Below are 14,890 nucleotides of genomic sequence, written 5' to 3'. Positions count from 1 at the left end.
AATAGCAAATAATTTATAAGTCCCGTAACCTAATCACCTTCCCAAAGCCTTGCTTGTGAGTGCATGAGGCTTTAGGAGGGGCGCCTATAGATATAAATCTCAACAGGTACAATGTCTAGAAATACAATTATCTTTCAAGGAGACTCCTGAAAGGCAATGCTTATTTTTTCCATAAAATTTAATTAAAATAGATATAACAAATTAGAGAATAGAATTTATCCTTAAATATTTATCTATGGACTTTGAATGGTTTTTCTGGGTAGCAAATATTTTATAAGATGATATTTACAAAACAGATCTATACCTGTACGGTAAGATGTAAGTATTTGACTTTTGTTTGTTTAATCATGACTGTTACTGTTTGGCATGGCATACAGTAATATTTTCAGGATGACTCTGTCTGGCCTGGCAAGAAGATTATTGTACAGTCCCAAGACTCAGTCCCTTCTTGGTGGTACTTACAGACTCCACGGGCATCTACACTAGCACAAGTGTTCCTGACAGGCCAAATAAGCAGAAGCAGAAAGAAAAGTGTTTGGGATTGTTAAAAGAAGCATCCCCCATCACACACAATAATTAAGTTTTTTAAAAGTACAGCTTTCCTAGTTGGCAAAGAGGTGTATTTAAATTTTGTCTAACATTGTACTTTTCACAAATTGGGACTGACCTTTCACGGTTTATGGCAACATCTTTTGCTCAGGTCTTCATCAAAAACCCTGGACCCACTGGAGTCATAGATCAGCTGTCATCCATCCCTCCTCAGAATGTCTTTGTATTAAACTAATGATCCAGCAGAACAGCCAGCCTGACAGGAAGGTTATTTATTTGCAATCTGGTAAAAGAACTGACAACTTCATTGTTTTAATTGTTCATTTTTCATGGCTTGATGCATTAGCTCACCCGGATCTTTGTACCTCATTCAGAGAGTAAATATATGGGAGTCAGGCATCAGAATGACTGGGTCTCTCTCCAAGTTCAAGGAGCTGCAGATTGCTTTGGTCAGAGCTATGATTACCAGGTCTCCAGCATTTAGTCATTTTTTGGGTCTTATCTTTGCTCTGCATCTCTTTCCTCTCTTTCAGGAAGACCTATGATGTCAGCTGCTGATTTGATTGTTTCTTGAAACAATGTTTCTGGTTCTCTAGGCCTGTTAAAGGAGAGAGACTAGGGTGAGCTGAGAGTTTCCCTGGATCCTACAGGGTAGAGGCTACCAAAATACATTACAGAACCACAGAGGTCCAGAAACTTCTGATTTCTATGATACAATCACCGTATTTCTGTGATATGATCATGAAATCATTGATAATATAACTCAAGTCAGTTTCTTGTAATTATTGCTGAGATTTTGGCTTAAACAGATGGTCTGGACTCACCCTGAAGATTATGATTCAGAGACCATTCTGTGGAAACTACATATGTATGGTAATATATCATATGCATATGTATGTATATATAATTTATACAGATTATTACATATCATAAAAACTGTAATATATAATGAAATTACAAATTTTATATGTAATTATAAAATATATGTTTTATATATTTAAAATATACAGCAGCCCATTATAAGCTCCTTTTTTAGAATCATTGATCTAGAGTCTAGTCCAGGGCCTTTAATGTAGAGACAAGATATTTGGTAGATTAAGTCACTGAATTAAGATCAGAGTCGATCATAGAATGTACAGTTGGTAGTCGATCTAAAACTACAAAAATGTAGAGGTTTAAATGTTCAGGTCAATGGCCTTTTATTTCTCGACATTGGCTACCATTCTCCAGGAACCACTAAAACACAATTGGGAGCTTTTACCAATGGCTCATGCATTTGCTGTGGGTCGGGGCACACAGTGGAGATGACTGCTCACCCTCCAGGGCTATTTTATCCTGTCCTTTAGTCCATGGACAACATAATAGGTCATTTACAATCACAGAAGGGGAGTCCTGTTAAAGCAGTGGCACCAGTTATAGTATTAAAGCTTCACTCTTTTTCTCGAATTAAAATGTAGAACACTTACAGGGAGGAGGCAATGTCCTGCTCTTCTCAATATCCTGAAACCTCACGTGGAAACCAGAACACAGACAGTGCTCGGTTGATGCATGCAGCTTAAGAAGGAAGATAATTCCTCAAGTCCAGATTACACATATAACTGTGTGAAAGGCTGATCTTACATAAACAGAACACTGTATTACAGATACGCTTGCATGTTACAGTGTAATCAATCATTATAAAAATAATTTTTCAACATTTACTAATATTTACTTAGGGTCCTGTGCTTGAAACTGATGATAAAAAATTAAAAGTGCTTGAAGTCTGCCTTCAAATACTACTCAACAGACTTATTATAAGATATATGAAAAATTGATGCCGAAAGATGACTAACGATAATAACAGAGGCATATAAAAGACCTAAGTCATCTGGAAAAGGTGACCTCCAGCAGGAGGGAATGTATATGTCCTTAAAAGGACATTTAGTTAAGTTTGGAGATGAAAGCGTGAATAGAATGTGCCAGTCTGAAGAGACAATGTGAGTAAATTAAGTGATTCTTACACTTTTTATGGTCCGAGAAGAGAATTTAGGGACAACTTTGATTCTGGAAAGTCAAACTGCCCCTTAAAAGTTAACAGCTTTTGTATCATGCTGAAAGGGTGAATTTTAGCCCCGTATTAGTATGGATATCGGATTGGGAGTCAGGGTCCTGTGGGGAATCTCGCAGGCATCCGAGCAAGGGATATTCAAAACTCAAGCTAGGTCTCTTGACGGGGAAGGAAACCTGGTGCTTTACAGAAAGACCTTGATGAGGTGGAATGGAACATTCTGGATGACAGACTGTATGAGAGACCAGGGGGAGGACTCCGTGTGTCCCCAAATGTTAATCCCATCATTTGTTTGTATCATTTGTTTTTGTTACATAGCTTCTCTTTTTCAAAATCACCAAAGATCCTAATTAAAGTAAATATAAAAGATGTTAAAATATTGGCTGCAGAATGTGACAGCAAGTGAATAATAGGAACTAGAAGGCTGATATTTTTATGGTTTTGATGGCAGAACTCAGCAGCGTAGCTGAGGAGCTGGAGCCTGCACTGCAGGCAGACAGCTCAGGACCAGGCCAAGGCCCTGAGAGCTGTGGAGCACCTATGCTCTGCAGGCTCAGGGCTCGGAAGCAACATGAGCCTGCCTGGGGGAAGAGGCACCTTCCTAAGGCAGGCAAACAATGAGGGCAAACTTTCTTGCTTAATTCCCTTCGCACTTGCTTTCTGAGTACAGAGTCAACAATGAGTGAGCAATGTGCAGAGTGTTTTCTTGCCGAATTCAAAGTGATAATATTCCTTTTCATAAAAGACAGCACATGCCTGGGGCATTGAGGACAGTTGCTTCCTTTTCGGGAACTTGGTGGTCACTGCTTTCCAAGTGTGTAACACTAATAAATAACAACATCATTCTTCCTCATTAGTGTTCCACACAAGAGCCAAGCAATAGCTAAACCTTAGAAAATGACATTTTCATATGTTGCAGACAAATTATATTAATATTCACAGCAGACACATCCACTCAGAAAATCAAGGATTAATGTATCCCTATCTATTTTAAAATTTTGTCTCTTTTTAGGAGGTCAGCCAATAGAAGATAAAACGAGAAGATAAAAACACATTTAAAATATCTCTGGTTAGGAGTCTATTCTTCAAGGATGTGCAAAAAGGGGGGAGGAAAAGAGTGGAAGAGAAGACAGTGAGAACAAAACAGGAGCCTGACATTCAGATACCAGGTTCCAAAACTGAATCCCGCAGAGACTTGAAGGGAGGGTCACACAGAAAGAGCGTACATTTTCTGATTACATACTACAGCCCAGATAGTGTTCTCAGCCCTTCATCTGTATTATCTCATTTGATCAACAAATCAGCTCTGAGGAAACAACTATCATTGTTTGCATTTTGTAGAAGAAAATCATCATCAGGTCATTCGCTCAGAACAACTTTGTGAAAATGATGGTGCTGTACTGCTCCCTAGAAGAGACTATATTAGTGAGGGAGTGTGGATGAGCCGCACAGGTTTATGGGTCCTTTCGGAAAGGTCTGCAGTTCCCGTCCTAACCATTCCACAGAGTTACTGTAGTGAGAGGAGGTCCGCATCGAGGGCCCGGAGCTATTAACCTGGGAGAGCTATCTCCTCTACGTTGGCCTACGTAGAATGTTGCCATTTCTATAGCTCCATTAATTTTAATTTCAAATAATTAGCATTTGAAAATGATCAGGAAGGCTTTTCTAACAAGGGAATCTCACACTTTATTTATGCGAGTATTTAATAAGCTGACTATGCTGTATTCAAAATCATAGTAACTGCTAAATTACATTAAATCTGATGATTATTTGATCTTCTATGAAAAAAATTAAATTTGAGATGTGTCACTAATAACTTCTTTCCTTCAGATCAACAGAATTTAAATACACAAGAAAAAGGATAACCATGGTTATATTCTGAGTTGGCGATCACATCTACTGTATTTAAGGCAAGAGTGTGCCTTTGGAATTATAATGAAAGTTATCAACATTACCTACTGAAAATGCACAGACCATGTGATGCGTCACAGCGCGATTAGATGTGTAGAGGGCTGCTTACAGACAGGCAAGAAGCCCTTGAATCTAAAATACTGCAAACTGTGTGCTTCTACTCAAATGCATCCTTAAATGGACATACAACGTGACATTGATATAAAACAGGAAGTAAAAGCAACATAACCAATGGTAACTGGTTTTTTGTTTTTTTGCATTTGCTACTGGAAGAGAAACACTTGTACTTTGATTAAAATCCTATAGTCCAAGTGAAACAAAAATAGTTTCACTTAATAAAAATAGTTTATTTGTATCAAGGTCAATGAACATTAACATGTGATATTCTAATATATTAATAAAGCTTCTATATGAGTGACCTGTTCCAATACTTACTTCAAAAACACGTATGTTTAGCCATCCTTAACTTTTTTCCCTTTTCACTGTAGATAAAGAGGTAACACAAGCAGACTCACAAGAACGGAAATTGTTACTTTGCATGATACATTAAAATCAAGTATTGGTGGGAGTGTAAGTAAATTCTTGTCAGTTCAAGTTGTAAAATTATTGCTCTTTATGTTATGGCTTGTGAAAACAAATGTCTTTTTCTTAATGCTTGTCTTTTAAATAGCAATATAAATTTTCACACAAAAACCTCCATTTAGACACATCTGCTCAATTGCCAAGTACTAATTCAAGTATTGTGTGGCAGGCACTAAGGATGTTTGAAACAGACCCTAGTTTACCATATCTCAGAAGTTTCTTTACTTCAGTCACTACTTTATTGAATTTCTTAAGAATAAGGACAAGATGCTTGAAGAAAACCGGCCTCTGACTTTTATGAGTTGCTCATCTTAAATTCAGCTACTTTAACTGCCAACTCTCCAAAACAAACTCCAATTCAATTACTAATAAAATATTACAACTCTCTGTGAAGCTCTTTCCTTTCCTAGTGGCAGTTTACTCGGTCCAAAGTAAAGGATTGAAATGAAGTACTTCATTTTATCACTTGCTCCTTTCATGTTGTCCTGAATAAGTCACATTCTTCCTTAATAATTTGAAAGCATTTTCATTTATGTCCTGGGAATGACTGGGGGAGCTTTTAATATTATTAAGCCTAGATCAAATCAATCCAGGCTAAATCAGACACAGAATGAATGCTTCTTAACCACACCTCCTTCTTACCAATTATTCACAACTACATTGGTGGCCCTGTTAGACTCCTTGACATCTCTGACTAGAGGTTTTAAAAAGACATAGGCCACTTTCATACATTTAGCTGACAACCTTTGAACAAAGTGGCGGAGTCAAAACTTACCAGTCTTAAAATCCAAATGGTGATTCATTTTTCTGCAAACAGAGAGGAGACAGATTACTGTTGTTAACTTGGCCTCCACCTCTAACTCCTAGTCAAAAAATATTTGAAGCCTGGAGCATCTTAACTAGAACAAGACATAAATCAAATTACCTTCAACACCGCAAAGAAATGAATGCTTGGCATCTCAGGAACTGTAAAGTGCAATGGGTTTTCCTTGGAAGATTAAGTTGAGCCTAATGACAAAAGACCTCATTACTTAATTAAGTTTAATAAAATATGGACAAAGTTTGCTATGGTTTCAGATAGCTTGATGAATATGTAGGTTCATTTTGAGAGCTTATTAACTGAACAGTTACAGTCAACAAAGTTCTTCCAAGATTGTGAATGAAACAAAAGGTAGAGAACTATCCAGTGACATGGACAATGTGTCTTAATTTCCTTACTGCAATCAATTCACAATAGCACATTATATTCTCTTAATAGGTTTACTTGCAAAATTCAGAGCAAGAGAAGTGGGAGTCCAAGGCTGCTAAAACGGAGAAAAAGAAAAAGGACTCGTCTCAGAAAAGATAAATAATTTTGGCAAGTGAAGGAAGGGTTAGAGCAGGGCTAGAGCCAGGCCAAGCACAACCAGCAAAGAGGAATTTTATGAGGATGTTAAAACGCATCATGTCATGAGTTACAGTGATGCTATTAAATGTTGCTTGAAATGAATTGAAGCAATGTGGATGGATCCACAATTGAGGAGAAGAAAGACTTGGAAATTGAGATAATAATGGGTCATTATTGTTCTTGGTATATAATACCAACTTTACTGTTCCCACTGAGTTTCAACTAGAAAATGGAAGCAGAAACTAAAATGCACTTAGTATTTTTAAACACAGCTCATAAAATTCAGCTCTCAAAATCAAAAGTAAATGTTGAAAATATTTGCTATTGATAATGGATAACACTGATCTTCATATTACAGATTATATTTATTACTTATTTTTTGCTTTCAGATATGGGAAAGGATAAAAGCTGTTACCAATGCAGAACATGAGACAATTATTGCTCTTGATGTCTCCATAAAAGTACTGGACTTGTAAAATAAAACTTTTGAAATTTGTATTAGAAAAGAAATTCGCTTTTACACACAAATAGCAAGTAAGCCTTTTGGAGAATTCTTCCGAGAGGGCTTTGTAATTCAATGTTTCCAGCAAAATATGATATATCCCAGAAACACCACAGACATTTCTCTTTTTAATATTTTGCCAAAGTGTAAGCTCTTGTGAAATCCACAGGCTTTAAATCTTGGCACAAACAGGCTGTTTAGAAACATTCAAATATTTCTGTGAGCCTCTGGAGAATACAACTTCAGAGAAAGTAACGTTCCCATGCACCTGAGGGTGTTACGGGCACCTGCATCACCCAAGGATACAAGGAGGATACAGACGCATCTAAGGGTGCCAACGCACTGGTGCACCTCTTACTGGAACTTTAGGAACGTGCTATCAAAAGCACCAGCGGAAAAATATTTCAAAAGTACTGACAGAAATATGAAACAAGTCAATTACTCATCTGCTTTTTTATTTATCATAACTAGTCTGATTTTTTCCTTTAGAATTATTGTGGTAATCAGCTGTACTATATTATGGAGATAGACATATTTGGGCATTGGAAACATACAGCCCCTTTCTCTACATTGGAACAAAGTTAATTGTTTTTTTTAAAGTAGAAACTTTCACATGGTGACCACAGAATAAAATATAATAAACTTTTCATTTGAGAGTGTTCATTAACCAGAATTTGATTCATTTAAAACCGTAAAAACCTATGGGCTAAAAACAAACATGCAAACAAAAACAGAAACAAAAATCAGTGGTCTTGAGGATAGAAAGCTGTGTGTGTGTGACATCTCCATGGACACAGAAGACACGAGGGAAAACTGCTCTTTCTACTGCGCTGTCATGAGGCCCGGGAACTGTAAGGACATGGACTGACAGCGCCATTCATCCCGATGACAGGATAACCCTCGAAAATCCACGTGATCAAGGTGAACTAGAAAACAACAAATCAGCTTTTCTCTTTACCTCCCCAACCTTGCTCTGTGTGTGCACTGCTACAGAGTCTGAGAAATGAATTGACATTGTTTCTAGGCTTCTGGCCATAAACATTTCAACCACTAGGAAATATACAAGTTTTAGTCATGTTTAAACCCATTTGACCCTCTGTAAAATTGTTACCTATCCAATGTGAAATACAGAATTTTATGCACAATATGTCTTACGGAAAATGTACAGTCTTTCAGTATTTAGTCCAAAGGTCATTTTACACTACTGATAAGAAATTATTGCACAGCTGGAACCTTATAATCTCAAACCACATTTTTCAACACAGAAAGTTATAGCACAAGGCAGGAATACATTCAAATTTATCTGCACAAATCTCCCCTTTCTGATTTCTATCAACACATTTTTATTGTTTGATTAATTTTTTTAAAGTAGATTTAGGAATTCATTCCATATACATGACTCATTTCTCACAAACAAAAACTATCTGAATACATACCTAATTCATTTATCCTGCCATATGTATGTTCTTTTCCGGAAGTACCATATTTTTTAAAGTTCAGATATAGGTATCCAATAATAATCCCGCCTCATTTCATCTCTGCACTTCATATACATCAGTTAATAATGAAAAGTGAAACTTACAAAGGACAACCTAAAATTCAAAATAAGTGATTACTGAATCAAGTGAATCCCACCGATTACCTTTTGTGGTAGAGGACACGGAGAAGGGTTGCTTTTCCCAGTTAGCACCTGCCAGAGATGAACGAAGCTGCCCAAAACACTGCTACAACACGTTTAAAGCATTTTCTCCTAAAGCTTGATTGTATGGGCGGTCACGAAACAAAATGACAGTTTGTCCGCAGAAAAATAAATAAGCCATTATATTAAAAGAAACAGGGATACTTTACTATACCGAACTGCACCTTATTATTCGTGGTTTTGCTCTTACACCAAGCGAAAGCTGGTCCAAGTTCGTTAGCGTAGAAATCACCCATGAAGTATTCTGCGCTTGAAAACGCATCTGCGCATCGTTCCCTAAAGTATCCCCAGGAGAGACGCTTTCTTTAAAATTTCCTGTGTTACGCGCACTCACTGCACCTGTTAGTTCAACCAACAGAAGTTCAGGGTATTTCCCTTCCTGGGGAAATTGCTGGGGCAAAACCAAACGTGGGTGGTGCGAGGAAGAAGCGGCGACCTGCCAGGCGACTGCCTGCTTGGCCGTGTTCTAAAGTGGACTGGTGCCCTTTGGTGGAGTGCTTGTCAGTCATTCGGGAAATACCTGCCTACCACACACACACAAAGTAGTCATCTCTTCCTCAAAAGAAAATGGACAAAAGAAGTAACCAACTTTTATTATAATTATTTTCAACCTGCTAGTTTAAGTATTTAACTCAGCAATAAAAATGGGAAATATTCTTGACATTTCATTTCTAGGCATCTTGTTTTTTTTTGCTAAAATCAGAGAGGAAAGTGTGGGTGCTATAGTTTAGCATGGAAAAAAAAGAACAGGAAAATTGTGATTATCTCCAAAAAGAAACAGGCTTAGAATGATAAATAAAATTTAGAAACTTGAAGATTCTGTTCTGAAATTTTAAAAATTAATATCACGTCATAATAACAATAAAAAAGAAAATTGTACAAGGATTTTGGTCTCATCTGTATGATAGAAATAATAATGTCTATGCAGATTTTTTAGTGTTTTCAAAATAATCAAACTTTTTTTAAATATATAAAGGTATTGTGGGGGAAGAAGTATTTATTTAGATACAAAACTTTTTATTGTTCATGGAAGCTAGGTCAGTTTGACAAATGTCTTTTCTGATATTTGTGCTGCAAAACAAATTTTTACGAGCTTAAAAATATTAAACTGAATTAGTTAATTCATTAGTGGAAGTCAGTATAGTCCCAGAAGTTTTAAAAACCGCTATCATAATATTATTTTTTGATAGATTGGGATTGTTGCAAGGTTTGACATACAGAGCATCATGGTTGATGTCTCACCTGCAGCCGGTGTTTGTGTAAATTGGTGGCATCTTTTCTGTTGGGGACAGATAATTTGCAATGGTGATTATATTTTTAAATGAGCCTGGCAATTACGTATCTGGGGATTTTAACCTGCAGATAAAAGCGTAAAGAAAGAAACAATTATTCACTACAGCATTGTTCAAAATGCTGAAAATGATCTAAGCATCACTTATGGGGGTTTATTAAATCATTTTAGAGACAGTAAACAAGATACTTTACAACCTGAGGAAAAAGGGGCATGTGTAGACTGGAAACGTATCTGTGGCATATAGCTTAATGTACACACAAATAAAACATAAAGGAAATGTTTAGTTAAGTCACACGTGTATAAAATGTGCGGAGCTTAACGGTGAAATGAGAAAGGTGGAAGGTGGGCCGAAAGGAGAAACCCACAGAAGTTTCCTTTTAGTCTACACACTTTGAAATTTATTTAAAAATTTATTCTTATTACCGTATATTTGTGATATACATACTATAAAACAAAGAGTTTGAGGGATCACAGCGTTTACTTTTGTGGTGTTTTGAGACTTGGTCCACTCACAATAAAGGCGGGAACTGTTGCCCCCTAGTGAGCGATGTGAGAATGCATTTGCACAGCCGCTTATTTCTGCATTTTGCCGGTCTCGGTTTTCTGTGTACTGGATGACTTTTCATGGGGAAAGCCCAAGGACGTCTGTTTGCTAGGAGAGCACGTTTGCTAGGAGAGCACGAGATGCTGCGGTGACCTGAAATGCTGGCTTCTAAAGGTCGCAAAGGCCTGTTGCTTAAGCCGCCCTCCACAGCAGGATCGTGCAGGCGGTCACCTCGGAACTGAGTCACGTTCATGGTTTAATCTAAAACATCGCTAACAAGAGGACATATTTCAGAACTACACATGGCTGTGTCCCCGCCAAGGCCCTGGTCCGGGGAAGGCCTGCAGAGTCCCGGCCTGTCTGCAGCCGGCTGCTGCTGCTGCGGCTGCAGAGGTCGCTGCTCCGCGCGCACTCCGGGCTGCCCTGGAAACGCGCCGTCTTTCAGCGTGAAAGTCCCCAAAGGGCGATCCAAATCGCATTAGAATTTCCTATTTACATTGCAACGGCCATGGCAGAAGTTTGAAAGTCACAGTACAAGTCTGGCACCAAAGGCTGAGCGTGTTCAGGGATTCAGTTTCAGGGTTCGCTTCAGGAGAGCACATGTTCAGCAGGCGCCTTCGGGGGGCCCTGGTGGGGCGGGGCGGCTTGGAACTCTGGAGTTAACCCTTTAACGCCTCGCGCGAGCTGATGGCCGTTTTCGCCCATGCCAAAGAGAACCAACCAGACGAACTTCCTTTGCAACCCTCCTTTTAAATTTTATGCAGAAATATTATTAAATGGAAAGAAAACACTAATATTTCCAGTTAAACTTCATGTGCTAGAAGGGGAAGTGAAGTTAGCCTAGGAAATTGAGGACATTTTCTTGGAGAGGTAAACATTTTTCTACACAAGTACTGAAAATTGCTGTTTCTGTTAGGCTGTGTTCCTCTGAGGGGAAATGTGCTAGGGCACTGTTTTTATTTTCTGATTTAATTCTCTAATAAATGAAACTATAGAGGTGGACTTTACAGAGCTTTACAGACGTCATTTTAAAGCAGTTTGTTTTGCATGTTTTGCATGTTTTTCTTTGCCTTTTTGCTCTCGTTGTTATAAAATGATCGATAAGAAAATGGTTATTCCAGTTGGATGCAGTTACCCACACGCATCCCACATACATACTTCGTCAGTCCTTATTCTTTGGTAATTGCAACTGCGGGGGACCCCGCACCATCCTGTGAGGACAAAGCTGGAAGGGAACTCTGTCCGGACTCAGGATGACCTGCGTCACTGCACAAGGCCTGGGGAGTCGGGTTCACCCTCAGGCCAAGGTGCCCTGTTTCAGGTGTGGACATTTTTTATAGCAAATGATAATATGCCTACCAATTTATTATAATCCAGCACTGAAATAGTTTGTCCTAATATGTTTGTTTGAACTTTGTTTAAAATAAACTGTACCTAAGGCAATATGTAATAAGATAAACTTCCCAGCTAAGGAAAAATACACATAGTATTTCACTTTTGAATGGCTAGAGAAAAACTATCAGTCATCCCTTGATGAAGACTGCCTTTGAACAATTCAGAATTTAAATATTTAAATTGCTGCTTTAATTTCCAAATGGATAGAACTCATTTAGAGACTGAACTATGTGTCTTACCATCATGTGAAGGGGAAAAATATGCAAATGTATGCAAGAATAGAGTATCTGGAGTATCCACTTTCCTGGCTTCATCTCTGCATCTCTTCTTTCTGTCTCTCCAACCCCAGCCCAGGGGCTTTTCTCGTTCTGAAGCTCCTCATCGTCTTGACTCTACCTTGAGCTATATACCTATATGACTTCTGCTGCCTACCCCATACATTGTACTTTGTCTTTATACAGCAGATGTTAGTCTTTTGCATACTACAAAAATTACCTGTTTGTTAAATTTGTCTCTTGCTACCAAATAAGTTTCATGAGGGCAGTGCTTTGTTTTGTTTATTTCTATAAACCTACAGATCCCAAGATTAGCACTTGGCATCTATAAATATGGGAATAGGGTATTAACAAGAAATTCAGGGAGAATACGCCTCTAGAGACAATGTATAGTAGGGACATGCAAAACTTTATCAATAATAAGAAAATTTTTAAAAAATATATCTCTAAATCTGACACTAACCAGCAAAGTAATGCAAATGCAACTCTTACATAACTGTGCCTAATTTGAAAAAAATTGACATTAGTTTAGCAAAATGTGCTATTTCTCAGCAAATCCATTTCTAATACAAACCCTACAGAAATCTGGCCACCTGTGCACAAGGAGATATGCAAAGAATGTTTGTTGAAAAGTTGGTCATAACAAACAATTGAAAATAATCTATATGCCTTCCTTTAGAAAAATGAAAAACAAAGTTGTAGTTCACTCATATAACATTAAATTTTCATACACATGAAAGAAATAGGGGCAGTATTTACCAACTAACTTCCAAAGGAATATTCACCAAAAGAACAAGATGTAAACTGAGAGTTATCCTATGCCACTGTTTGTTAATAGTGATTACAAGCTTACAGAACACTATTACGCGCTGTGAACTATGCTGTGAGCTCCTTTACTGTGTAATGCTCCGCAGTTCATAAAGCATTTCCATGTACTGCAGCATACTCTGTCACTCAGAGTTAAGTACTCCCTCCCTCACCACAGAGTCAGATTCTGACTCTGCTCCAATTTTGGATGAAGTTCAGTGATTCTGCCCTAGGTACAAAGAAAGCAAATTGTAGTTTTGAACTCTGTTTCTACATTGGTTTTGCATAAACAAGCTTGCTTAAATGACTATAGGGAAGCCTACCCCAATCTCCAAAGTCACACACAATGTTTGCATTAAATAATCTAGGTCCTTAGAGTTCAGCCATGACTTTCCTGAAGGACTGTTTTTATAGGCTTTATCTTGTTCCATGTGACATATCTCCGGCAATAGACCATTTTAGTTGCTTTTTGCAGACAAGGCTCTCAATTTTAGTGAGAATGGAACCATTTTGTCTTTTGTAAATGCTAGATTATCAGAAAGATACCAAGATTTTTAGATGTAATCTAACTTTGTGAAATATTAGGTATATAAACAGATAAACAGTTAACTCATAAATTTTCTAGAACACCATCAACTTCATCTGTTATTTGAGACAGGATGAAATAAAGTATTGATTCCTAAATATTCAAGAAACATTTCCTTCCTTTTGAAACATTTCAGTTTTCCATTAAATCTTGGACCACAACATAAATTCTTTCAAATGGAAGATGTCTTTTTTGTAGTAAACATTGACAGGGTAAGACTGGGTAGATTCTAGACAAAGTTGCCTAGAAGAAACTACATTGTTCAGTTCACTTAGTCTTTCTGGCTATGTCTTAGTAACAATGATTCTTACTGTCTTTCTGTAAGTTAGTTGACAGTGACCTGAGACAATGAGTCAGTCACAAGGGTTTGTGATTTTCCTGGAATTTTTAGCAAAACTGATCATGTGTGTACAATTGCCTAAGAACATTTACAGCTTTTGACAGATCCTCCAAGATACCGAGCACTCCAAAGAAGTTTAAAAAGATTTTAAGGACCGGGCATAGCTTTTAGCAGTATTTCCCTTAGATTAGAAAAGCTGTTGATTCCTTGCCTCAAACCCAAAAGACCCAGCAATCTTCATTTTCTAAAAAATAAAATATCCCAGCAAATCCTAATGTAGGAGAATCCTGTTACAAGAGATAACTCTACAAAATAAAATTTATCTTTAAAACAATTTATATTCAGATTTTTGTCTCTAACAAATTTTGTAGTCATCCAACTCCTGTGACTTACACTGCCTTACATACATACAAATTATTCTTTCACTCATTTTTCTTGAATTCAGAGAATGTTTATTGATTTCATTGTAGGGACCTTGTGTTAGGCTTAAAAAAAATACAGTGATTGACAAATACTTTCATTACAAGTAATTCTGAAAGGTCTTGTTTTATCTGAAAGTTTTGCTTTGTGTAGTTTTAGCTATCTACAGTCAATGTTAGCCTGAAAATATTAAATGAAAAAATAGATAAGTAAATAATACATTGAAAACAACTTTTATTACAGCATATCATACTAATCATTTCATTATATTTTTGGTTATTGTTTTGCTGTGTTTGGTTACCTCTTGCTGTGACTAAGTATAACTTAAACTTTATTATCAGTGTGCATGTATAGGAAAAACTCTAAATACACACATACAGATGTTTGTTATCATCTGCTGTTTCAGGAGTCCACCGCCGGTCCTGGACTGTATGTCTATTAACAGGGAGCACCCTACCGTGCTCCCCCAGCTTCACATCTTATCCCTTTCTCATTTGCCTGGAAAATGCTCTCACTCCTGGAATACTCAATTTAAATATTGATTCCCGGCTC

The 14,890-nt window shown here is 37.4% G+C and overlaps 1 long non-coding RNA gene across 1 annotated transcript; it reads right to left on the bottom strand.

The window, feature by feature from the left end:
* Nucleotides 1–382: 382 nt before the first annotated feature.
* On the bottom strand, nucleotides 383–14,626 carry LOC134470830 (uncharacterized). Its single transcript, XR_010039981.1, has 4 exons — nucleotides 8,621–14,626; nucleotides 6,015–6,097; nucleotides 5,865–5,896; nucleotides 383–1,147 (listed from the first exon to the last, which is right to left on the bottom strand). It is a non-coding gene; the product is annotated as an uncharacterized LOC134470830 (long non-coding RNA).
* Between the last annotated feature and the right edge of the window lie 264 nt (nucleotides 14,627–14,890).

Source organism: Cavia porcellus, unplaced genomic scaffold, assembly GCF_034190915.1.
Source record: "Cavia porcellus strain 051 isolate PalLab524CR breed Dunkin Hartley unplaced genomic scaffold, mCavPor4.1 scaffold_17, whole genome shotgun sequence".
Classification (NCBI taxonomy): Eukaryota; Metazoa; Chordata; class Mammalia; order Rodentia; family Caviidae; genus Cavia; species Cavia porcellus.
Note: the sequence above shows the minus strand (reverse complement) of the source record. Positions and strands in the feature narration are given on the sequence as shown.